At 43.8% G+C, this 27,021-nt stretch overlaps 1 protein-coding gene across 2 annotated transcripts in view; it reads right to left on the reverse strand.

The window, feature by feature from the left end:
- The window catches only part of LOC128822716 (spindlin-Z-like), a 119,507-nt gene extending 92,926 nt beyond the window's left edge, over nucleotides 1-26,581 (reverse strand). Inside the window, exon 1 of one of the 2 annotated variants that reach the window (XM_054004526.1) lies at nucleotides 26,241-26,581. The gene's annotated coding sequence lies outside the window, so the exon portion shown is untranslated. Of the gene's footprint in view, nucleotides 1-25,733; nucleotides 25,815-26,240 lie in introns of those variants that run through there. The other variant, XM_054004528.1, reaches the window with a different exon arrangement.
- Between the last annotated feature and the right edge of the window lie 440 nt (nucleotides 26,582-27,021).

Consider the following 27,021-nt stretch of genomic DNA (forward strand, 5'->3'; position numbering starts at 1 on the left):
TGGTCCTGCCCAAACAAAACCCCTACATGCTGTGGGAGGAGATAAGTTCCCTGTAGTGCATGTAGCAAAATGACTGAGGAAGTTGGTGTGGATTTCTCTTCCCATGGGAATGATGTCCATGTCCACCCTAGGACATTAGGAATCCATAATGTCCTAGGGTGGACATGGACATCATTCCCATGGGAAGAGAATTATGAACCCATAATGTCCTAGGGTGACATTATGATGCTCGTATCCCAAATTGTGTGTTCTGTTTATGCTGGATATTATATTCTGTGCCTTCAAGACGGGCTCTGAGAGTGAAGGCGGGGAGAAGAAGAAGCACGGAGTTTTGTTATCAGCCTGCACTCACTCCTCCACAGTCTGCTGGAACATAGAACTCCACTGTGTTGTCTGGGCACAGACGGGGCAGAACACCACGCTCCTTTGCTTTTTAGTTAGCTTAGCTAGCTGAGGCAGCCCAAGTTTTCCCTGGACTGGTTTTATTTTCCTTCTCTTGGAACCGTTCAAACCTGCTCTGGACTGGGACCCGGGGAAACACCGAGACCTTGCACTTTGTGGCCTACGGGGGCCTACTCTGGGCAGCAGCCTTTCCCAGCGCCGGAGGGACTGATAACAGAGCAACCACCCACCAGAGAGATTTTCTGAATCTGTCATCTCTTCAGAGTGACGAATGAGTTTTGTCACCTGGTATTGTTCATTTTTTGTGCTGGGGAGTGCTTTGCCTGTTAAATAAACAGGTTTTTTCCACTTGTCTCTGAAGAAATTCTTCCCAATCTGATTGGGGGGAGGGGCCGTGTGGGTTGGTTTTCTGGGAGGGTCCCTTTTTGGAGGTTTTCTTCCAAATTTGCCCTAAACCAGGACACATGGGAAAAGACAGACCCATTCATGGGATTGTCTTTGCCCAAGGACCAGGGTGTACTTCGTGGGTGATGCAGAAGGATGGGAAGACCTGGTGTGTGCTTCAAGGAGATTTAACCTTGGGGGAAAAATTATCTGTGTGTTGAAGGAAGTAAAGTAGCAGGAATGACATGAATGGATAAAGAATGAATTTTGCAAGGAGCAAGGAGAGTGTGATGATGACCGGGGCAGGGCCAGTGTTGGTGCCCAACACTCGATTGTTCTCTTCTCCTGTCCTGAGTACCCATCCTGATGAAATGGAGCCCAAGTCATGGATCTGGAGGGGTGGAGGAAGCCCATGAAATGGGGAAATAATACCTATCTGTGAAAGGACAGGGGATAGTAGTTAATGAAAATTTACAAATCTGTATGTTGGGTAAAGAGATGGTTTAAGGATGTAGTTTAAGCTGTATGTGTGGGAAAGAAGGGATTCCAGTAATGAGAAATAAATACAATGGAACAGTTAGAAGGTTTATAAATTATGTGGGTTCTGAGTATGATGCAAATGCTGTGCAATCAGGGGTGGAGATTGTATTGGGTCTAGCTGAGCTGGAATTCATTTCCCCATAGCAGCCCTCACAGTGCTGTGCTTTGCATTGGGAGCTAGAAAGGTGTTGAGAACACACCAGTGTTTTGGCTACTGCTGAGCAGCACTGGCACAGCATCAGCGCTGTCTCTCAACATTTTCCCTCCATCAAGGGGCTGGACAAGATCCTGGGAGAGGACACAAGCAGGACAGCCGACCAAAATTTACCAAAGGGATATTGCATACCATATGACATCAGCTCAGATATAAAAGCTAAGGGAAGTAGGAGGAATGGGGGGGGCGGAGAGGGGGATTAATTATTTTCATTTTTTGTCTTCTGGAATAACTGATCTGCATGGTGAAGCCCTGCTTCTCAGAAAGTGGCTGAATGTTGCCTGCTGCTGGAAAGTACAGAATTCACTTTTTTTTTCTCTTTGCTTATGTCCGCCCAAACTTTTGCTTTAGTAAACTGCCTTATCTCAATTTAAGAGGTTTTTTTCTATATTATTTTCTTTCTCTTGTCCATCTTGGAAGGGGAGTGGTAGAGTGGCTTGAACGGTACCTGGCATTCAGCCAAAGTCAACCCACCACAGCAGGCTGGAAACCTGCATGGCTAAGCAAGGATCTGCTCCTCAAACTGAGGAGTAAGAAGGAAATGCACAGCCAGTGGAATAAGAATATGTAACCTCAGTCTTTACTGACAGTCAGGCTTCCCACATCTCTCAAGTTCCTGAACTTCTAGGTGGAGGTTGGGGTAGTGAAGTCCTTCCCACTGTATGCAAAGAGCAAGTTCAGAACCACTCAATGAAGCTGAATAGCCAGAAGTCTATGGGGCCTGATGACATGCATTCCACGGTCCTGAGGGAACTGCCTGATGATGTTGCCAAGTCACTCTCCATCATATTCAAAAAGTCATGGCAGTCAAAGTTCCCCGTGACTAGAAAAAGGGAAACATTGCTTCCATTTTTAAAAAGGGAAGAAAAGAAGACCCAGGGAACTATAGACTGGTGAATCTCACCTCTGTGCCTGGGAAGATCATGGAGCAGATCCTCATGGAAGCAATGTTAAGGCATACGAAAGACAAGGAGGTGATCTGTTGCTGTTGAGCAGGACAGGAACAGAAAGACTCCAAGTTAGAAGGCAAGAAATGAAACTGATTTATTTCAAATGCACCGCTCTATATATAGTGAACATTGTGTGGACTAATTTCATTGGTCTTAAAGCAAAAACATCTCACACCATTGGTGTGCAGTGAATGACGCACGGTGGCAGAACATATCTATAAACAATGTGAACAACAAGAGAGATTAGAGAATTATTTACATTCTTTCCCAACTGTTTCCCAGGCTCTCGCCTGGTTAGAAAAACCTCTCTCTTTCTCTCTGACTGAACTGAGAATATCCATAGTGATCCAAGACAGCCAGTATGACTTCACTAAGGGCAGATCGTGCATGACCAATAACGTGGCCTTCTATCACAGTGACAGCAATGGTCGACAAGGGAAGAATGACTGATGTCATCTATCTAGACTTCTGTAAGGCATTTGATACACTCCCACATGACATCATTATCTCCAAATTGAAGAGACATTGATTTGATGTATGGACTATTCAGTGGATAAAGAATTCGCTGGATGGACACAGTCAGAGACTTGCGGTCAATGGCTCTATGTTCAGGTGGAGGCCAGTGATGAGTGATGTTCCTCAGGGCTCTGTCTTGGGACCTGTGCTCTTTAATCTTTATCAGTGACATAGACAATGGGGTTGAGTGCACCCTCAGCAAGTTTGCAGATAACACCAAGTTGAGCAGTGCAGCTGACACAACAGAAGGAAGGGATGATAGCCAGAGGGACCTGGTGAAACCTGAGAATTGGGCCCATGAGAACCTCATGAATTTCAACAAATCCAAGTGCAAGGTGTTGCATCTGAGTCGGGACAATCCCAGACATGAGCATTGACTGGGAGAACTCATTGAGAGCAGCCCTGTGGAGAAGGACTTGGGAGTTCTCATGGATGAAAAGCTGTATATGAGTCAGCAGTGTGCACTTGCAGCCCAGAAGGCCAACTGCATCCTGGGCTGAATCAAAAGAGGTGTGGCCAGCAGGTTGAGGAAGGTGATTCTCCCCCTCTACTCTGCCTTGTATGACCTCACCTGGAGTACTGCATCCAGCTTTGGGCTTCTCAGCACAAGAAAGATGTTGACCTGTTAGAGCAGGTGCAGAGGAGAGCCACAAAGATGATCCAAGGGATGGAGCAACTCTCCTACAAAGACAGGCTGAGAGAGCTGGGTTTTTTCAGCCAGGAGAAGAGAAGGCTTGAGGGACACCTTATAGCACCCTTGCAGCTCCTTAAGGGGGCTTATAAAAAGGAGGGGGAGGGACTTTTATATGGGCAGATAGTGACAGGACAAGGGGCAATGATTTTAAACTAATAGACAGCAAGTTTAGATTAGATATTCAGAAGAAATTCTTTACTCAGAGGGTGGTGAGGCACTGGCACAGGTTGCCCAGAGAGGTTGTGATGCCCCATTCCTGAAGGTGTTCAAGGCCAGGTTGGATGGGGCTCTGAGCAACCTGGTCTAGTGAAAGTTGTCCCTGTCCATGGCAGTGAGGTTGCAACTAGATGGTTTTTAAGGTCTCTTCCAACCGAAACCATTCTAGGATTCTGAGATACCCCAGAGAGAACTGTCGGACAGTAGAACTCATTTTTGAAATATACTCATAAACTCCTGGGCCAAGGAACATGGCACTGAGTGCTTGTATCACATGCCCTATCATCCACAAGCCTCCAAAAAGACTGAGAAATATAATGGACCATTAAACACTATACTGAGAGCATTGAGCACTGCATTCTAAATTTAGCAGAATTTGAGGAAGAAGGGAATTAGCTGGGGAAGGCAATGTGGACTTCTCCCTCAGAAAAAGGCAAACCCATTCATGGATCTGGGTGTAATTGGTGGGTAATGCAGAAGCATGGGAAGATCCAGTGTGTGCCTCAAGGAGATTTAACCTTGGGGGATAATAATCTATGATGCAAGTTGTATGTTGTAGGAAGTAACATATCAGGGACTACTTCAACCAACCAAGAGTGAGCTTCACAAGGAACTGGGTGAGTGCAATGATGACTCAAACCAAGCTGGTGTTTGCACCCACCAGTCAAACATGCTGCTTCTCCTGTCCTAAGAGACCACCTTGACAGATGAGGCCCAAGTCATAGTCAGTTCTTATGAACATTTGGGGCAATGGTAGAAGCTCATGGAATGGGAAAATGATATCTGCCTATCTCTTAAGAAACAAGGAATAGTAGTTAATGGGAATGTATAAATCTGTATGTTTGGTATAAAGATGAATTAAGCATATAGCATAAATTGAAAATGTCATTAAGAGGGGATTTACAGAATGAGAATTACCTCCAGAATGAGAAGACCCTGCTTGAGCAGGGAGGTTGGGGCAGATGACCCTACTGTGGTTCCTTCCAACCTTATCCATTTTGTGATTTTGTGAAATAGATATAAGGGGATAAAAAGAAGATATATAAATGTGTGAAATAATGTAGGACCTAAGCACGATGCAAATGGTATGGAAAAAAAAGGGTGGAGATTGTGTTGGGTCTGGCTGGGATGGAGTTAACTTTCCCCATAGCAGCCCTCAGTGCTGTGCTTTGTATTTGTAGCTCACCAATGTTTTGGCTACTGTTGACCAGTGCTTGCACAGCATCAAGGCTCTCTCTTACCCCCCTCACCCACTAACCCTAAAGGTCAGGATAGCCAACCAAAATTGACCAAAGGGATATTTCATACCATATGACATCATGCTCAGCAATAAAAGCTGAGTGAAAGGGGATGTGGGGACTGTGAGAGACTAGAGGAGATTGCTGGCTTGAAGCATTTTGGAGGGGTGGGGGTGTGAGGCTAAGGGGCGGGTTGGGCCTTGCCTTTGGGGAAGCAATGCACTGCCTTGTACACCTCACCCCTCCTGGGCCTGTATCCCAGCCCTGCAGTGGCTGCCAATCACTGGCACACCAGAGGCAATGCTCCACACCCCACCTCTGGAGCTCCTAACCCAGCTCTTAAGTGGCCAAATGACTGAAAGTCCCACCTGGGGGAAGGACCCAGGAAAGCCAAAGTGTATTTAACCCAGGACATGTGGTGAGCACATGTCTTGACTCTACCTCCTCTTGGAATTTCTATCAGCTGAACACTGTTGGAACTAGGAGTGGCAGCTATATTTGTTCTTTTCTATATTTTTGCTGTCTTTTTCTCTTTCTTCTAATTCCCTCGGAGTTCTGAGTAACATTTTGAGTAACTTTAAATTAGACAGGCTTAGAGTTTGCTAAGTTGAATGGGTTAAGTTAATGCTTTGTGGAATGTTTTATGTTGATTGAATGCTGCTCTAAACCTTTTGCCAAAGTTCTCTGATTTTCTAAAGTTGCCAGTAAAGTTTTTTGTTGTTTTTGACCTCTTGAGAATATCTTGTTGGTATTTCTCCCGTGCCTCTAACTCAGAGTATATAAAAAACTGTATGCCCTTTTAAGTGTCTCATTGAGTGAGGTTTTTGGGGCCTTACATGGGCACGTAACATTATTAAGGCATTTGTCTCCAAAGCACCCACTAGACATACTGGGGCCCTACTTTGGATAGAATATTTCCAACTGAAAAGGAAACTATAACAATCATCTAGTTCAACTGTGTGGTCTCCAACTGCGGACCAAAACTTCAAGCACAGTATTAAGGGCATTGTCCAAAAGCCTTAAACATTGACAGGCTTGGAGGATCAGCCATCCCTCTAGGAAACATGGTTCCAGGGTTTGACCACCTTCTCAGTAAAGAAATCTTTCCTTATATCAAGCCTGAACCTCCCCTGATGCAACTTTGAGATATTCTCATGCGTCCTATCACTGGATACCAGGGAGAAGAGATCAGCACCTCCCTCTCCACTTCCCCTCATCAGAAAGCTGTAGAGGGCAATGAGGGCACTCCCTCAGTCTCCTTTTCTCCAATCCCGAGAAATCTATGGGCCCTGATGGGAATCCTCAAAGATCTGGCTGATGTCATCGCAAAACCTCTCTCAATGATTTTTGAATAGTCTTGGGAATCTGGAGAGGTCCCAGATGACTGGAAGCTGCTGAATGTTGTCCTGATACTCAAAAAGAGAAACTACAGACCTGTCAGTCTCACTTCACTGCATGGTAAAATCATGGAAAAGAATATTCTGGAGGGTATTGAAAACACCTGAAGGACAATGTAGTCATCAGTCACAGCCAGCACAGCTGCATGAGTTGGACAGTCCTGCTTGTCAAACCTGATTTCCTTCTACAACATTGCAACCCATCTAGTTGATCTAGGAAAGCCAGTTGATGTCATCTGTTGGGATTTCAGTAAATCTTTCAATACTATCTCTCACAGATCCTTCTGGATAAACACATCATGTGGTGGGTGAGTAACTGGCTCACAGGTCAGGTGCAAAAGGTTATAGTGAATGGGGTGACATCAGACTGGTGACCTGTCACTAGTGGGGTTCCGCAGGGCTCCATCTTAGGCCCTGTGCTCTTCAACATCTTCATAAATGACTTGGATGAAGGACTGGAAGGGATACTAAGCAAGTTCACAGACAATACAGAACTGGGAGAGTCTGTTGACTTCCTCGAAGGCATAGAGGCCCTGCAGAGAGACCTCAACAAATTAGAGGACTGGGCAATCACCAACCATATAAAGTTCAACAAGGGAAAGTGCCAGATTCTGCACCTGGGACAGGGCAACCCTAGATGTACATACAGACTGAGGAATGAGATGCTGGAAAGCAGCACCCCAGAAGAGGACCTCGGGGTCCTGGTTGAAGGCAAGTTGAATATGAAGTCAGTAGTGCCTTGGCAGCCAGGAGGGCCAACTGTGTCCTGGGGTGCATCAGGCACAGCATCACCAGCCAGTCAAGGGAGGTGATTATCCTGCTCTACTCTGCACTGGTGCAGCCTCACCTTGAGTACTGTCCTAGGTAACCCAAAAAATGTGCATTGTATTCCATATTAGTGATATGCCATTTGCCCAAGATTTTTACTGTCCCTTTAAGACCCAAGACCCAAGGGCTGGAAACAGAATCACGGAGGCAGAGGGTGCCGGGGTGCCTTTCAGAGACAAGACACTCAGGCAGAGCCTCTCTATCATTCCCACCAGTAGGCAGAGGCTCTCTTTCATTTTTCCTGTACCTCTAGAATAATTTGCAACACCTTTTTGGTTGCAGTTGCCAGAGGCAACCCCCATCTCTGAAGCTGGAGCTGTCAGAGCCAGGGGGTGCTGGTTTTGGTGCCTGGGAAGACCATTTCTTTCCCCACCCTAACACACAAACGTGACAATACAAACTGGGTCCAGCTGGCTGAAAAAGAAGCAGAGCAATTGACACCGCAGGTTCGTCGCTGCCCCAATTCCCAAGTTCCAGCAGTTGCCTGAATTCCAGCCACCACTGTTGACGGAGCTGCCACTGTCAGGAGAGACACTGTTGGGTGGCATGAAGCAAATGGCTTGGGGGGCATTTAAATGTTTTTGGACTCCAGGTTTCTTTTTGTTTTGTCCTTGTTCCCTATTGGTTGTTGTTTAGAGGAAGAGGGAGTTTTATAATCACAGAGGTTCATTTGCTGTGGGTTTTTTTTTCTCTTTGTTCTTTCTCTCAACCATGCAATCAGGAGAAGGGGGCCTCTCTGCTGTTTTGCCTTTGTCCCTTGGACTACACAGTCTTTTACTGAAGCTTCCATTTTAGGGGAGGGGCTTATCTGCCGTGTTGTTTTTGTCCCTTGGACTACATGTTTGTCTAAGGATGGTACCATGGTGGGGGGGGGGGGGAGGCTTCTCCACCATTTTGTTTTCTTTGTTTCCAGGGAGTCGACAGGACTCAACACCTTTGTATCTAGTGATTATTACTATAACTTTGCCTGTTGCTGTTTCATCTTTTTAGTAAATTTTTTCCACTTAGATCTTCTCAAATTCATCCCTCCTTATTGGTGAAAGGGGAGTGGTTAAAACTAAAAAGGGAGGTAACTCATTTTGGAGTGCCCATCCTGTAAATTGTCTTAAACCCAGATGAGTACTGTGTGCAGTTTTGGGCACCACAATATAAGAAAGGAGGGCAACAAAGATGGTGAAGGGCCTTGAGGTGAAGCCGTATGAGGAGCAGCTGAGGTCACTTGGTGTGTTCAGACTAGAGAAGAGGAGACTGAGGGGAGACCTCATTGCAGTCTAGCACTTCCTTGTGAGGGGAAGAGGAGAGGCAGACACTGATCTCTTCTCTGTGGTGATGTATTGGGTCTGGCTGAGCTGGAGTTCATTTTCCCTTAGCAGCCGTCACAGTGCTGTGCTTTGCACTGGGAGCTAGAAAGGTGTTGATAACAGACCAGTGTTTCGGCTACTGCTGAGCAGTGCTGGCACAGCATCAGCACTGCCTCTTACCATTCCACCCCCCATCAGTAGGCTGGGAGTGGGCAAGATCCTGGGAGGGACATAACCAGGCCAGGTGACCCAAATTAACCAAAGGGATATTCCATACCATATGACATCAGCTCAGATATAAAAGCTAAGGGAGGGAGGAGGAATGGGGGGCATTTTTTTTTTTACAGTGTTTGCCTTCTGGAGCAACCACTACGCATGCTGAAGCCGTGCTTCCTGGGAAATGGCTGAGCATCACTCGCTGATGGAAAGTACAGATTAATTTTTTTTTCCTTTGCTTATGCATGTGCAAACTTTCACTTTTTTCTTGCTTTAGTAAACTGCCTTTTTTCAACCTACTAGTTGTTTTCCATTCTATTTTTCTCTCCCCTGTCCCACTGGGAAGGGGAGTGATAGAGCAGCTTGGTGGGCACCTGGTATCTAGCCAAGGTCAACCCACTACAGGTGACCAGTTACAGGACTCAAGGGAATGGCCTGAAGTTGTGTCAGGGGAAGTTTAGGTTAGATATCAGAAAAAGATTCTTTACCCAGAGGGTGGTTAGGCACTGGAACGGGCTCCCCAAGGAAGTGGTCACAGCAGCAAGCCTGACAGAGTTCAATAAGTGTTTGTACAATGTTTTCAGGCACATAGTGTGAATCCTGGGGCTGTCCTGTACAGGGCTGAGTTATACTCAATGATCCTTGTGGGTCCATTCTAACTCACCATATTCTGTAATATAGACAGACCCAGTGTCCTTAGCTGTTCCTCATAGGAAATGCCTTCCAGCTCCTTCACCAGCTGTCTTTCCCTCCTCTGGATGCATTCAAGGACCTTAAGACACTTTTTAAATCACAGAACCATTAAGGTTGGAAAAGACCTCTGAGATCAAGTCCAACTGCCAACCTAGCACCACTACCATATTCACTGCTAAACCATGTCCCCAATTACCATGTCCACACATTTTTTGAACACTTCCAGGGATGGTGACTAAACCACTTCCCTAGACAGCCTGTTCCAATTAATGAAAATCCTTTCTGTGGAGAAATATTTCCTAATATCCAATCTGAACCTCCCCTGGCGCAATTTTGGGCCATTTCCTCTTGTCCTGTCACTTTGTCTTGAGGATGGTTTTTATAGCATATCTGTTATAGATGAGTAATGCAATGGTTGACTCTCAGAATTAAGGGGTGAATATTATGTATATGTTAAGAGAAGTTTTGTAGATGTATAGTTATGTTTCCCCTCACCCTTGCATTGTTATCATGGGATAGACTGAGTAGTCGGGGCATTTGAGAGGGTCAGCTTGTTACTATGACAACACCTGACCTCCAATCAAGATGTAAGAAAGTGATCACCACTGGACAGTGAAGAAGGAGTCAACTGACAAGACTTTGGGAGGGGCTAGAGGTATAAAAGGCAGAGCATCCATTTTGTAGATGAGCACATGGTGGTTGAATCCTTTGCTCCCGGCTCTGTATTTTTCCTGATTCAGTCTTCTGTTGTATTTTGATAAGGTCTTAATAAAGCTTTAAAATTTTTAAAATTTAGCATAGTTTCTCACAATATCCATTTTTTTTTGTTTGGTTTTGGTTTTGTTTTGTGTCCGGAATGGTCACACCCCCCACCCCTGGCTCCAGGAGTATCCCGATGGGTGGGAGCCAACCTGGGATCCTGCGAGGGGTGAGGGCAGAGGGCTGCTGCTCCCTTTTCCCATGGGGCGATCATCTCATGCGGCCATGTGGTGCAGTGCCTCTGACTGAATATCCTGTTGCCTTGTGGTTTTTGCCTGTTTCTTTACTTTTCTTTTCATTTGGCACTGTGACTGGGGCTTGCCGGCTTGCTTCTCTGCTCCTCTGCTTGCTTGGGAGCCCAGAGCCAGTGCGTGTTGCGCTGGGATCCCACTGTCCCCCACCAGGGCTGCTCTCTCTGCACGGCCCGACCCCGGGACGAGCCATCTCTGGTGAGCTATCCAGAGGAGTGATTCCCCACCCAGCCCCACTGTTTCCTGCTACTTTGTCAGGTCTTCTTGCTACACTTTAACCCGACACCCGAACACCCTGCAGCTTCTGGCGTGGCCCCGGAGTCTTTGCTACACTTTGTTGCTCTGGGTGTGCTCGCCTCTGCTGTTCCAGCCTGCTGTTCCAAGGTTTCCTGCTATAGTCCATTCAACTTCCCGAGTGGCACTGAGACCAGCTGCCCCCCCCGTGAGTTTGCAAAGGAAGCCTTTTCTCTCTCCCGCCGGCTGAGCCGCCATTACCCATGTGGAGAGAGGTATCTGGCTCACACCACAGCGCCCCCTGCAGCCATGGGGATATCATTGCACCTGCCCTGCCTGGCTGGGAGCCAACAGCACCCCTGCCAGCTGTGACCATAACTACAACAAAGGGGAAAGTGCTTGACAGCGGAGAGAACACCATTATTGGGTTTCTGTATTTGTTTGTTGTTGCTGCTATTGTAGTTGTTAGTCTGCCTTGCTTTTTATATATATATATATATATATTCTAGTAAAGAACTGTTATTCCTTTTCCCATATCTTTGCCTGAAAGCCCTGTAATTTCAAAGTTATAATAATTTGGAGGGAAGGAGGTCATATTTTCCATTCCAAGGGAGGTTTCTACCACGGCAGCTGCAATCAGAGCCAGCGAACTCTCAAGTTTGCTATACTCGAGGACTAGCAAATGACAAAAGATCCTGGGCTGATACCCCCATTCCTCAAGGTTCAACCCTTCACCAATTGAGAAGATGCAAAGGAATCTGAAGTGAGTATTTCACTACCTTTGAGGGGAATTTTTCACAGGGACACTGTGCAGACTCTTTATGTGTTCATGCAGGTGTGCATATGCTATATCAAATGTAGGAGAAATGCTGCTCTCCTAGATTCTTAAGTACTTTAGATTTCTAAGTTAGGCCTGTAAGTAAATGACCGTTGTGGTATACTAAATCCTATATGAATACTTTGCTAAATTGTTTAAGTTAAGTTATAAGTTAAGTTAAATATTGTTAAAGTGCTGTTAAGTGCTGTTGGGCCTTTAGGCCATATTCCTTTTTATTGTTACTCTTTCTATCCTTTTCTCTCCTTCTCCTCCCTCCCTCCCCCCTCCATCCCCACCTCCACATAGGTAGTTTTATTTCGGTTTGGATTGATACGGTCCCACACGACACCATTATCTCCAAATTGGAGATGTGTGGATGTGACAGCCTGGTCAGAGAGCAAGAAAACTAGATACGTTTTCCCAGAATCGGCTTGTGAGACTTTAGGGAGTTGAAGATAAACAATGATAGCTTGTTATTATAAACAACCTGCAGGTGTTGTTTTCCTACCCTCTGTTTTCCTGTTTTTCTCAAAGATTGTTTATAAGAAAGGCATTTTGTTAATTAGCCAATCAGGTGAAATGTATTGATTAATTGACCAATCTGGTCTGTCTGTATCAGAACACTGTATAAAAGAGAGAATTTTGAAGTAAAGTGAGATGCTGTGCAAACCAGCCTTCTGGTGAGTCTATGTCATTTCTTACTCAACAGTGACAGACATGGATTTGATGTATGGACTATTCAGCAGATAAGGAATTTGCTGGATGGACACGGAGACTTGCGGTCAATGGCTCTATGTTCAGGTGGAGGCTGGTGATGAGTGGTGTCCCTCAGGGCTCTGTCTTGATACCTGTGCTCTTTAATCTTTATCAATGACATAGACAGTGGGATTGAGTGCACCCTCAGCAAGTTTGCAGATAACAACAAGCTGAGCAGTGCAACTGACACAACAGAAGGAAGGGATGATAGCCAGAGGGACCTGGTGAAACCTGAGAATTGGGCCCATGAGAACCTCATGAATTTCAACAAATCCAAGTGCAAGGTGTTGCATCTGAGTCAGGACAATCCCAGACATGAGCGCTGACTGGGAGAAAAACTCCTTGAGAGTAGCCCTGCTAAATATTCTATATATTTATAAATTTGAAAGGTCAATGAAAAATACTTCTTTAAAGTGAAGTGTTGTTTGTAGAAGAGTAGCACAGCCGTAGAAAAGAAATCCTATCCCTGTAATACTGATAATTTAAATATTTTAATTAACACTGAAATCATCAGCAAGGGCAAATGAGAACTTAAACTGCTTACTCTACTGGTGTGTTGTGTGTTTGGTTTTTACACACACACACACACAAAAGATTACTCCTCAGCATCATAGCACTGTATGTTATTTTCTATTTATATACAAGTCTTTCAGATTTTTCATGGAAAACACGTAACATCCTGCATAATTAAAAAAGAAAAAAAAAAAAGGAACGGGGGGAAATAAAGTTGTAAAACTGACAATCTTTCCCAGAAAGGGAGGAAAAAACAGAGAACAGTGATCATGATACTGCTGGTGCTTTAAGAAGTGGATGAAAAAATGCACAAAGAACTGGCTCTGAAACTAATGTATTATTTGCATATCCATGAAAATAAATGATAACCAGAAGATCTTAAGGAAGTATTTAAGAGGAAGAATAAACATTTTAAGTTATTTGGTGAAAAGCTGTATATTGGGCTATGAAAAAATGTACTTTCAGAGAACACCTGCATAAGTTTGTAAGTATATGAACAGTTTTTCTTAAGAAATTAGCGAAACTGGTTTAAATTTCTTTTAACTAAGCTGTCAAAAACAACCTGTAGTTCAAGAATTCACACTGTATTCTATGCTTATCCCCTCTTGTTAGAATGTTTTTTCAGAACACAAAAAACCTAGCATCTTGGGAAAACAACACTCCCCTTATGAACTGGACCAGTATTTGGTAGCACTTACCAACACCTAGAATAATTTACAGATGTGAGAATTCAGCAGAGAAAGAAGGTAATGTTATTATGTTATTGTACTTCAAAAGATTATATAACTGGAAGGACTGTCTGTGAATAGACTTTGAGGAATTGCCTCTACAGACAAGCAAAATATATGCCTCAAACATTTAGTTCTTCTTGTCCTGTATTAGCAGGGAGGTGAAAAAATATGGCAAGAAGGAAGCCAAGACTCTAAGAATGAAGACCATAATGGAATCTTTTTTTCCCCTAGTATACCTTGTTTGTCCTACAAAACTGTGTATTAATTTCTTACTTTGATAATAATTTTCATTAAAAAATCTTGCTTCTAAATTATTTTATTTATTGTACATGTGGCACAAATGGAAAAGAAATGGAAAAGTACATTCACCAAGATAGGACTTTAGAGTGAGAACTTTTGGCAGGGACAAGAGATAGATCCTCCTCCTCTTAGCTTGAAAAAAAATTTCCATAAAGCTTTATGTCTGACCTGAACTGGATTCAACAACATAAACACTTAATTATGTCCTGTATTTCCTGAGATTTTTGCATAAATATATATATTGGCAATAACAAACAAAACAAAACAAAAAAACCAAACTCACAGAAAGGGAAAAAGTTAGGATCTCAGAAAGCAGGGTATCCCTCCCCTTATATACAGGTAAGGCTTTCTGGAAGTCTATCCTATGGATAAATAGAGCACACACAAGAACAGACACCTCCCTCTGCCTTTCATAGTCCATTGGGTGTATGTGGCAAGAAGTTAGGGACTACCCTGCACCTGCCACAGCCGGTTCCAACCTGCTCAGCAACAAATCCGTAACAGGCCAAAGCTGAACCAATCAGCAAAGCTGGCAGCACCTCTGTGGAAACATTTAAAAATGGGAGAAGGGAACAAAAAGAAGTGAAAAACAACAGACGAAACACCAAGGTCACAACAGAAAGAGCTTCATAGCAGAGCAAACATTCCTGAAGGAACTGCAGTCTGCAGAGAACCCATGCCAGAACAGAAAAAGTGACAAGGAATGAGCAGCAGAGAAGCTGCTATATGCTGACCATAACAACTTAGATATACACACACTGCATCACTGAAGGGACTGAGTGTAACCTGCAGACATAAGGGGCAAGGGGAAGAGTTTGGAGTAAAGCAGAGGCCAGGAAAAGGGGAAGGAAAAGTGTTTTCCTAAGTGTGTTCGCCAGAAGTCTTCTAATGTTTGTTTTGATTCTGTTTCCCAATATTTGAATTAGTATTTTATATAGATATATGAATGACTTTGCAATAAATTAAGCTTTTTCAAAATCTCACTCCTCTGGTGATTAAATTCCCCAAGTCATCTGTTTTGCTCATGGCAGTTAACTGGCAAGTGATCTCCCTGTCTTTGTTTTGACCTACAAAACTTGATCCTGTTCTTCCTATTTTTTCCCACCACATCCCTGCTTCATATTTAAACTTGCTCTACACCTACCCAAACATACAGTATCCCAGAACTGTGGTTAGAGGCCTCAGCATGACTGATAACTAGGATGTTTATTCACAGCAAAGAATCCTGTCCCAAGTCATTACCATTTAAAAATATACTTTTAATCCAACATTGACAGCTATATCTCTAGTCATATGAATTAAATTTGCCTCATCGTCCTCTCTATACAAGCCAACACTGCTATAACTGAGAGTAGGAGTCAGTCAATCCCTTCCTCCCCTCAACTTTAAACAAGTGAATTGTTAGTGATAAATAACATAGAGAATAGAAATTTTCAGTTTCCCTGAAGTTGCTGAATAGAGCTTAAAGACTAACTGGCAAAAAAAAAGATAAAAGGATGTAAAGGTATGCACACAGGATGATAAACATAGCTGGAACCAGTGGAGAAACGGATAAAGAGGCCTACAGTAAGTTTTTTTGCAAGTTACATAACAAGAAGCAACAGCACATGTCCAAAGAAAAAGTTCAAGGAAAGGTCACCTTTAATATGAAAGCATTCAGTGAATACAACCACCAGAGACCCCTTTTGATGACCCTCCAGGACCATAAAAGGACTTCCAGTAAGAAGCAGATGCATGCAAATTAGTTCTAAGAAAGTGATGTTTATGTATCAGATAGGAGATACGCTGTAATGAATATGTATGATGATGATGGATAAATACCTTGTTGTAAAGTCTCATTGAACACGCGGAATAAGGAGAGATCCTCTGTGTTTTCTACATAGATAAAGAATGCCTGCTTTCTAATGCTTCAAATTGCGTTAATTTATTCTGGCTGATTTCAGTGTCATTGGGACAGCACATAAACCACAAGAGAGGTTGCTTGCTCTGTCTTATGGTTTACACCTAACAGTAAAGTATGTTTATACTTATAAAATGGGGGGGACAGAGGACACACATAGAAGATCAAAAGAGATTTCATTCACAAATACTAGCAATAAAAATAAGCCAGTAGTCACCTGAGGTGCCCTCAGCAGTCAATGGACAAGGAGAGATTTCTATCTTGAGTCCCTTCTAGAAAAAGCCTTTTCCTTAGTAGAGATGACTCTATGAGACCTGAGGGCAGCTTTTGTGAATGCTCCCCCTACTCATAAAATGTCAAGCAATAAGTACTCAATGATTTCCAATTTCCAAACACGTCAAACACCTGTGTATTCCCTAACTCCAAAAGCATTTAACAGTCAGATTTTTGAAAAGTATTTGTACCACGCAAGAGACAGAATTTTCTCTTAAGCTGTTTTTTGAAGACACTCCTGTCAGTGGATATTTTGACAGATCAGATATCCTATAACTGCAGCTCCACTGATGGCAAATCAACCATTAATGAAACCTTGTGTCTTCTTTCAACATTAAGACAGAGATCTTACAACTGTCCAATATACAGGAGATTAAGGAACAGGATAGGCAAACAACCATCCCAAATCATACAGATGTAGCTGTCTTTTGAGTACAAGATGTGTTAGACAACCTACATTTTCCAAGCCTTAGTTTCATTATTTGTACAATTCCTAGAAAATTTAAAGACAATTTACTCTCCAAACATTTTACAATTCAAGTTGAAGACCAGATAAGTTAGATATGTGAATGTTCTCAGAGAGAAACAGTTTCCCAGGCATCATTCTGGGAAAGCTGTGAGAAGCTCAGAGAAAAGAATTAAAACAATTCTTACCCTAAGTCTCTGCAGCTGGTGTTTGTGAACATGTGGAATGTGTTCTACGTGATGTTTATGGAAAAATGGTGTTGCTCCTAATTAACCAATTGGGTGACAGGTGTTATTAAGAACCAATCAGGTTCTGGGTGAACTATGTTGCTTATAAAAACGTGAAGTTTTGTAATAAAGGAGCTTTTATGCCTTCTGAAAATGCATGGAGTTGTGTCACCTTCATTTCCGTTCCTGACTCAACGGTGACACAGATATACAGAAGAATGGAAAAAAAATGTTCATCGGTATGATGATGTCCATTATCTAAGCATACCAGAGAGCTAAAAACTGTACTGAATTTTAGTTATGTTTGACACAGTATTTGAAAAAGGATAACAGGAAAACTTAACATAAACGTGTTATGAGCAAAAAGGTTTACTGATTTTTGGGGAATTTTGAACAATTTAATTTGTTGTCAATTAAAAACTTCTAATTACCAGTTCTGTTACTGAAACAAACAAAAAGCCATGCTCATTCTCCCTCAGAAATCACAAAATAACAGAATGGTTGAGGTTGGAAGGGACATCTGGAGGTGATCTGGTTCAACCCCCCTACTCAAGCAGGGCCACCTAGAGCCAGTTGTCTAGTACTGTGTCCAGACAGATTTTGAATATTTCCAAGGACAGAGACTCCACCATCTCTCTGGGCAACATGTCCCAGCACTTGGTCACCCTAACAGTAGTGTTTTCTAATGCTCAGATGGAATCTCCTATGTTTCACTGTGTGCCCTCTGGTCCTGTCCCTGTGTACCACTGGAAAAAGTCTGGCTCCATCTTTATAACAACCTCTCTTCAGGTATTTATAGTTCTACCTGAGCCTTCTTTTCTTCAGGCTAAATATTCCCAGCTCTCTCAGTCTTTCTTTAGATACGAGATGCTCTAGTCCCTTAATCACCTTAGTTGCACTTCACTGGACTCTGTCCAGTATGTCCATATCTCTCCTGTACTCTGGAGCCCAGAACTGGACATGGTAGTCACACACAGAATCACTAGGTTGGAAGAGACCTTCAACATCACCGAGTCCAACCCATGCCCTAACACCTCAACTAAACCATGGCACCGAGTGCCACATCCAGTCTTTTTTTAAACACATTCAGGGATGGTGACTCCACCACCTCCCCAGGCAGACCATTCCAGAACTTTATCACTCTTTCTGTAAAAAGGTTTTTCCTAATATTCAACCTATATTTCCCTTGATGCAGCTTAAGACTGTGTCCTCTCATTCTGTCAGTTATTGCCTGGAGAAAGAGACCAGCCCCCACCTGACTACAACCACCTTTCAGGAAGTTGTAGAGAGTGATAAGGTCACCTCTGAGTCTTCTTTTCTCCAGGCTAAACAAACCCAGCTCCCTCAGTCATTCCTCATAGAGCTTGTGTTCCAAGCCCCTCACCAGCCTCGTTGCCCTCCTCTGGATGCGCTCAAGCGTCTCAACATCCTTCCTAAACTGAGGGGCCCAGAACTGGACACAGTACTCAAGGTGCGGCCTCACCAGTGCCGAGTACAGGGGAAGAATGACCTTCGTGGTCCTGCTAGCCACACTATTCCTTATACAGGCCAGGATGCCATTGGCCTTCTTGGCCACCAGGGCACACTGCTGGCTCATGTTCAGTCATCTGTCGACCAGTACCCTCAAGGTCCCTTTCCACCTGGGCACTGTCCAGCCACACCGTCCCCAGCCCATAACTTTGCAGGGGGTTATTGTGGCCAAAATGCAGGACTTGGCACTTGGACTTATTAAACATCATCCTATTGAATTCCACCCATCCATCCAACCGTTCCAGGTCTCTCTGCAGAGCCCTCCTACCTTCCAACAGATTGACACGTGCTCCCAGCTTAGTGTCATCTGCAAACTTACTAATGTAAGACTCAATACCCTTATCCATGTTGTCAATAAAAATACTGAACAGAACTGGCCCCAGCACAGACCCCTGAGGGACACCACTAGTGACTGGCCGCCAGCTGGATGCAGCACCATTCACCACCACTCTCTGGGCCTGGCCATCCAGCCAGTTCTTAACCCAGCAAAGAGTGCTCCTGTCCAAGCCATGGGCTGCCAGCTTTTCCAGGAGTATACTCTATGCGATCTCACCAGTGCTTAATATAAGGGAAGGATCACCTCCCTTGACCTGCTGGCAATACTTTGTCTAATGCAGCCAAGCATAACATCAGGCTTCTTTGCCACAAGGGCACATTGCTGGCTCATGTTCAACCTGGTGCTCACCAGGATCTCCAGGTCCTTTTCTGCAAATCTGCTTTCCAGATGGGTGGCTCCCCACATGTACTGGTACATGAAGTTGTTCCTCAGGGGCAGAACTTGACACTTCCCTTTGGTGATTTTCACGAGGTTTTTGTCAGCTCAGGATGCAACACCCATTTCTCCAGCCTGCCCAGGTCCCTCTGAGTGGCAGCACAACCCTCTGGTATGTCACTCCCTCCCTTGCTGAGGGTACACTCTGCCCCATCCGTCCAGGTCATTAATGAAGATGCTGAAAAGGACTGGATCTAGATTGACCCCTGGGCTACACTACTAGCTACTGGTCTCCAACTAGACTTTGTGCTACTGATCACCACTTTCTGGGTCCAGCCATTCAGACAGCTTTCAATCCACTTCATCATCCCTTGCCTCTGCAAAATCTCCCCTTCCCTCTGTTCTTTCTCCAATCCCATCACCACACACAGAAGTCTCTTTGATGGGGCAAGAGGCAGCTCAGGAAATTTGGGTCAGTGTGTGGTGGTTCCTGTACTGGTAGCAGTCCCTTTAGAGTCAGGCCTCACCTCCTGCTCAGACTACCACTTGAGCTCCTGCTCTCTTCCAGCATGGTCTTCTGTCTCCTCTTTCTTCTGCACTGCTGTTATTTCTTTTCTTCCTTTTTTTCAGCATTTACCACCCTTCCTTGTTTTATTTTCACAGAGGCACCACAAAATTTACTGATTGGCTCATCTTTGACCTGCAATGGGGTTCCTGATGAGCTGTCTAGAACCAACTCTAACCAGTACAGGGCAGTCCACAAGTTTCTCCCACAGAGTTCACTCATTGAAGCCATACTCTGGTCTCCCCTCATACCCCAACCTGGCCAATTATACCCAATTAAAAAAATGTCACAAGAGAACTATTCTAGAACATGCTTTCTTCTATGCTGCTGGGAAATTTCAGATTTAAAAATCTCAACAGCAACCTTGAAAGTATACAGTGCAGTTACCTTTTTTGAACATACTAGGTAAGAATTTTTAATAAAGAAAAATGCATTCTAAACTAGGAAACTGTGTTGTGAAAATTATTATTTGATCTTAACACATATCAGACTAGAAATCTGATGTTTGATATGTCTTCCAGTTGTGCTTCTTGGAGTAAGAAGTCATGATCTAGTAAAGTTCATTTTTATACTGAAATGAGATTAATACAGGTTCAGAAAAAAAGAAAAAAGTAATTTATATTTTTGAAAGGGGGGGTGTCCTGGGGTGACTTTATGATGCTTGTATCCCCATTCATCTGTTTAGCCCAGAAATAAGTTTTGCACCTTTAAGACTGTTTCCGAGAGCAAGGGGGGGGGAGAGAAGAAGCACGGAGTTTGTTATCAGAAACTGCACTTGCTCCCCCGCATCCTTCTCCTGGACTGTGTTGTATGCAGCACAGACAGCGAGAGAGAGCTCTCCTTTGCTTTTAGTTAAGTTTTTAGCTAGCTGAGGCAGAGAAGTTCCCTAGACTGTGATTTTTATTTTTCTTGGAACTGTTTAAAACTGCTCTGGACTGAACAGCCAGAAGAGCACTGAGAGCTCACACCTGTGGCCCACTGGGCCAGGCCTGGGCCGCAGCATTTCCAGCACAGGAAGGACTGATAAGAGACTGAGTGAGCCAAGCTACAACACACAAAGGGGACTTTCTGAGTTTGTCATCTCTTCAGATTGGCAAGAGGTTTTATTGTTTAATATTGTTCATTTTTTTTGTGCTGGTGAATGCTTTGCCTGTTAAATAAACAGGTTTTTTCCACTTTTCTCCAAGGAAATATTTTTTCCTGAACCAATTTGGGGAGGGGCCACTTGGATTTGCTCTCTAAAGGCATTCCAGTTTGGAGTTTTTTCTCACAAATTTGCCCTAAACCAGGACAGGGGGTCAACTTAAGGTGTAGATAGGTGAAGGCTTTTTTAGAAATTAGCATAAACACAGCTTAGTATGCTTTAGATCAAGTAGATATTTGCTCTTGTTAGATATTTACTGTTGGAGTGGCTACCTAGAACAGAGGCTAGACAGAGTTAAAAAAATAAAGTAGGTATTTATTAAAGGCCTTCAATAGATATACCTTGGGCAGTGCAAAAGCCTCACAGAGGCTACACCCAAGATGGACGATGGTCACGAGTTTCTCAGACGGATATAAGTTTGGTCTATTTGCATACCAGAGGTTAGTTGTCCAATTATAGCTTCAGGTAATGAAGTCATATTCCCCCGGGTTGCTTCCCTCCCATTCACTTTTGTTTGTACTTTTCAGGGCCTGAGGCAGATAGTGTCCTTTGTTCTCAGGCCTGGAAGGATTGTTTTGTCTGACCAAAATGTGAAGAGAGCTTACTAACACTCTATATGGAGTTCAGAGTTATACACTAATGTAGTACAGGATCTGAAAAATATAAAAACTAAGACTTAAGGCATCATTTCCCCCTTTAGAGGCTTGACAAGGCCTCTACCTTGTCGAGTCTCAACACTAAATATCCACTGGCAGTATGCATTAAACAACAGTAAACCCCATCTTGGGTGTAGTCTCTGCAAGGCTTTTGCACTGCCCAAGATATATCTGTTGAAGGCCTTTAACAAATACCTACTTTATTATTTTAATTCTGTCGAGCCTCTGTTCTAGGTAGCTACTCCAAGGCATCAAGTGAAAACTACTGAAAATGTCAAACTTACTTCTTCATTTTAGAAGTGACTAGCAACATCTGGGCAAAGAAATATCACCTTAAGAAGAAGCACCAGTGGTAGACATCTGTTTGCTAAGTAAGGTTATACTTTACAAACTAGTCATCATAGTAATCTTAAAACAGAATAGTTACCCATCTTCCTGTGGGAGGGTGGATTGTAGGAAAACAGAGATAGTGCTGAAGGCAATTTCACCCCTGAGGAGTTGCAGCTGTACTAATTACCAAAGAGTAGGAACAGGCCTGCCCTTAATAGGTCACAGCTATGTCCAATAAGGCCTGCCCTTAATAGGGTGCAGCTGTGTCCAATAAGGATGGGTGTTATAAAAGAGTTGATTAACTGGTTGAGTTGCAGTCAGTTGGCTGTGCTGCTGTGAGGAGTAAGGATCAGGTGTTTGTGCTAGGGATAGTAAGGGTTAGTATGTGCTACTAGGGACAGAAAGGGTTAGGTGGTTGTGATAGGGACAGGAAGAAGTCAGCCAGCTGTGCAGAAGAAAAAGAAAAGGAGTCAAGTGTTGTGAGGAGCTGCCCATGAGAACTCACAGAAAGAAGGTATGAAAGTCTTACAGTAAGATAATAAACTAACAGTGACAGTCAGTTCCCATCCACGGTCGATTGGTGCCAAGCACCGACACCAACAATTGGTGGCCCGTACGGGGATGGATCCCGGCAGTTCCTGATGTTCATTACTTGTTCTGACCTAATAGTAATGTGGGAAGGGATTGTGAAAAATGTTTTTGTGATTCGTGTCAATTAGCAATGAAATCAGAAAATGCTTGTATCTGCTGTGTTGAAAGTGGACATGTTCCCTGGGATAACTAAGAACGGTTTTGAAACTTTCTGACCGAATAGCCAAATAAAGCATCAAAAAGGAAAATAGAAGAAGTATAGTAGTCAAGAGATGAGGTGGCAAAAATGGCTGATGCTTAGAATAAAATAGAGGAAGCTGTGGTAAAGATAAGGGATATTGCAACAAAGCAACTAAATGCTTGTGTATAATAAAAAGCTTGATGCACTTGTATGAGACTAAAATTATTTAACAGACACTGGTGAAGGGCCTCCCTCCAGATGACCACGAACAGGACAGGAAGCCAATGACCACCTGGAAAGATTATGAAATTGCTGATCCCAGCTTATTGATATCTACTGATTCAGACTAACACAAGCACATTGGAAAATGCTTTGTAGACTTAAAAACAGTATATATACTTTGCCAAACTTGTAAGTGGTGTGTGCCGTTAGTGGAGCGGTGGCTCCCCGGCCACCCAGTGCTGCTTGCTTGCTTTCTTTAAAATAAAAGGTATAAAAATAAAATTCGGTTTGGCTATCGAAATTTTATATCAGAAAACAAAAAACCCACCAAGCAATACAGTAGATAGAATTTAAAAGCCTTTGAGGTACACATTCAGAGGGAATTATTATCTTAATAGGCTAGACACAAAGTTACATAGGGAACTTGGTATTCAGGACTACCTCTGAACCACTAGGAAGACTCTGAAAACAGAAGGATGAGAGATCAACCAGTGACCTTAAACATTAACAATATATTTTATTAGAGCACTTTTATCCTAAAGCATTTCCAAACTTGCAGATACAAGCAGTCTTAAACTTAAGCAAACAGATAGGCTCCCCAGAACTCTGACACAAAATCAAACAAATCAAAACCTCCAAAAAGGAACATTAAGACTAGCCAGGTTATCACACCACTGATCACTCCCAGAAAATGGAACTGCAGGGACTGAATCCAAAGCACTTCAATTAAAGTAGCTGGCACTTTTAATACAAGGGGACTATCAGCTACAACATGGTCAAAGAATAAGAAAACATTCTCCTCAACCTGTCAAATAGTCAAATAAATTCACCTCCTACATTTCTGCATGTCATCACCAAATTCACATTTTAGATTAAAAGAGAAAGTTAAATCCAACCACTGTCATGTAAAAAACAGTAATAAGTACTGTATATTATTCAATTAAATAATTTCACCATTACTTGAAAATTACTTTAGCATTGCCAGGCCCATTTTACACTGTTCATAGATAAAATACAAATTAGTTAACTAATATTTTGATTAGTTAATGATAGAGTAACTGAGTGCTGCATAAATTCACCAACATATCAAGTTATAGACTTTTGCTCAGACTTTTCCATCTAGAAATATTACAGTTGGCTTGGGAGCCATGACATGAATACATATTTCAAAATGCAATTTGGATTACTCCACTCAAGTTTTACATTGTGGTAAACTCGATCCTATAATTTATAGTCTTCTCCAGTTAATCAACACTTGTTAATGAGGAGAGAAAAAGCAGGAGGGAAAAAAATTAAAGAATGTATTAATATATGATACTTAATTCTAGCATTAAAATGCAGTAACTACTTCTAATTCAATAAGAACTATGATTATGCTATGCCAGTGCTCCTCCACTAGAAGCTTCTAAAGCAAAATAGCAAAAACAAAACCAAAAAGTTAGGACATTACTTTAGGGCACTGCTCTGATAGAAGCCATGGCTATCAATGTGTTCATACTTTGAATAAAGACTGTGTTTTTAAATATAATCTTTGAAAATGAAACATTGACTATGAGTTACAGTAACACATATTTAGAAAGCATCACATCCTTTGCACCTTGTGTACTCATCCTTACAACCTAGATATGCTGTTCCCCAGCAGATCATTTTATATATGCCCAAGAAATTAAAATGTTATTTTGGCTTTATGTAATTAAAAAACCTCAACCACCCAATAAAATATATGTTATTTTCTTTGAAGTCAGAAGAGGGTACTCTGATTAAATGAGGTTGGTAGGTGCTGAACTGAACATTTGTCTTGTGTTAAAAGTCAGAAATATGCTGTTGTGTAGTTCAGTATTGCATTTCGGTTCACAATGCCATGCCTTTTACTTTTTTAAGAAAAAATGCTCTTATTAACAACAAAAACAACACATCTCTGTTTATAGTATTGTCATCACAAGGGCAATTAATTCTGTGACAGAAAACTAGCAACACAAAGAGACCTGGCAAGTGTTAATTTCAGTTTTATATCCTGTAATCTGTGAGCTATTTAAGATACTGACAAGGAGATACAGAGAAAGCCAAGAAAACCTATGCTATGTTTTTTCACTACACAATGCCTATTCTAACATAAGTATCTCAGGTTTTTTTAATAAGACTGCGTCAAGTTAATACCTTATACTGATCTACATCCCAAAATGAAAGAAATTACTAGATCATTTTTGCAAGCATAATACAGTATTTCATCTCTGCCAGCACTTCAGTGCACCAGCCCCCTCCCCCCAAAGAAATACGCGCATTCCAACCGAGCCTCTCTCAGCAGGGCTCAGCCAATTCTCGCCCTCCCTCCAGGCCTTGCTAGGTTCCCAACCCCCCCCTAATTTTAGGTTTGGATTTTGTTGTAAACGGCAAAACGAAAGGAGAAAGCCTCCAAAGTGACGATCCTTACCCTTGAAATCCCGCCATGGGCGCAATAAGGAGGGTGAATTCTTTTTTTTTTTTTTTTTTTATGGGAGATGAATGAGAAGAAACAAAAGACTAAATGGAGAAGAGGCTAAGCAGTGGAGACAGAGGGAGAAAGAGAGCCCGTTGAAGGAGCTGGGCGAACGTCAGCCATATTGTGTGTGTTATTCCAGTATTTACAAACCTGCAGCTGCAGCAGCGTTTTGAGTCTGGAAGAGAGGGGAAAGAAGGGAGGGGGACAGAAAGGAGAGGAGGGAGGAGAAAGAGGGAATCGAGGGAGGAGGGGAAAGCGGCGACAGCAGTAGACAAAGAAACCCAGAAAAGCGCGAGCAAAGCGCGAGCATACGTCCACACACTCTGGGTGTCCCGGACAGCAGCGGTGGCGCGTGCAACTCCAGTGCTGCCAGCCCGACGCGTTAGCAACTTTCACAGCTCCAGCCTTTGGCTACTGAGGCTCGGCCGAGCCCGGCCACCACCCTCACATCCCTTTCACCACATTTTCTCATGAGGGGAGCCAATAGATGACAGGTCAGAGACATACCTGTCTCCCTCAACGTGCACTATCGACAGAGAGGCTTATCTGCTGGGAGCCCCTTAGCGGGCCCCAGCCCACAGTACAATAGATCCACAGAGAGGAAGGGGGAATGTGCAGCTGCCGACCCCTTCTCTCCAGCAACGGACGCGATGTGGGCGGGGTAGATACCGGGAGGGGCCATGCCAAACGAGAGCAGCAGTCCCCCGGAGCCCAAAGGAGTGGTGGTTGCCAAGGAGTCGGGGTACTACATGGGAAGAGAGTCCGAGGACCCCCACTCTCGCCCGCCTCCCGCGGCTTTTAGGCGGGCTGCTGAGGCAGACAGTGAAGAAGAAAGAGTTAACAGAGACGGAACACCGCAAGTATATAAATAACGTCAGCCGCAGGGAAGGGGGAGGGGAGGGAAAGCTACGAACAGCGGCTCCGAGCTCGTTCCACAGCGACTCCCTCCGGTTCTACCCGGTCCTAGGCTGTGCTTTCCTTTCCCTTCCCCCTTCTCCCGCATTCACTACTCACCTGCTGGGGGGATGGGCGCCTGGGAGTGCCAGGAGGATAGTCTAGAAGTGTTAGCACTGCAGCCGCAGCAGTCCTGTCTCACTAGGCCACCCAGATTCTCTGCGGCAGCAGTATGGGGAGCTGCTCCCCTTGTTTCTTTTGTCCCACTCCACAGTCACCACTGCTGCCTCCAATTCGCCTCTGCTACATTTGGATCCTCCTCTCCGTAAACGAACTCTACCATCAGGATAGAGGCCTCCTCACTTTCCTGCCAAATAGTGAGCTAGCCGCATCGAGACATTCAAAACACGGGACCGGACACCGCCCTCTTCCCCTCCACCAACACGCAGGCGCACTGCAAATTCCGAACTGCGACAGGAGCGCAGAAAGAAATCCTCCACCTAGTCCACTGCTACTCGTTACCGCGCAGGCGCTCCTTTTCCTCCACTGCCGTCTCTCGGTGCTCCGTCGAGGAGAGTGGCGTCGTAGCGGAGAGTGGTGTGGGCTCGTCCCCAGTTGGCTGTCTGTTAGCTCTTCTCCAAACTCAGGCCACTAGGCCCTGGGGCGGTGAATGTCCGTCTTTCCCTTCCCATCCGCCCACCCTCCGCGGTGGATCTAGTGCTGCCTCGTGAAGTGGCCACAGTGCTTTATGGCAGCGGTACCGCTTCTATAAACAGGCCTTGGGAGCCAGTGGCTGCACACTGCCCTCTCACCATCATAGGAAAGAAAATGTGTAAGCCATCATAAGAAAGAAAAATCAGCTATGGATATCCTGTGTTACAAATTTGGCCTGTGACGACTG

The sequence above is a fragment of the Vidua macroura genome (assembly GCF_024509145.1).
Source record: "Vidua macroura isolate BioBank_ID:100142 chromosome W unlocalized genomic scaffold, ASM2450914v1 whyW_random_scaffold_30, whole genome shotgun sequence".
NCBI classification, from domain to species: Eukaryota; Metazoa; Chordata; class Aves; order Passeriformes; family Viduidae; genus Vidua; species Vidua macroura.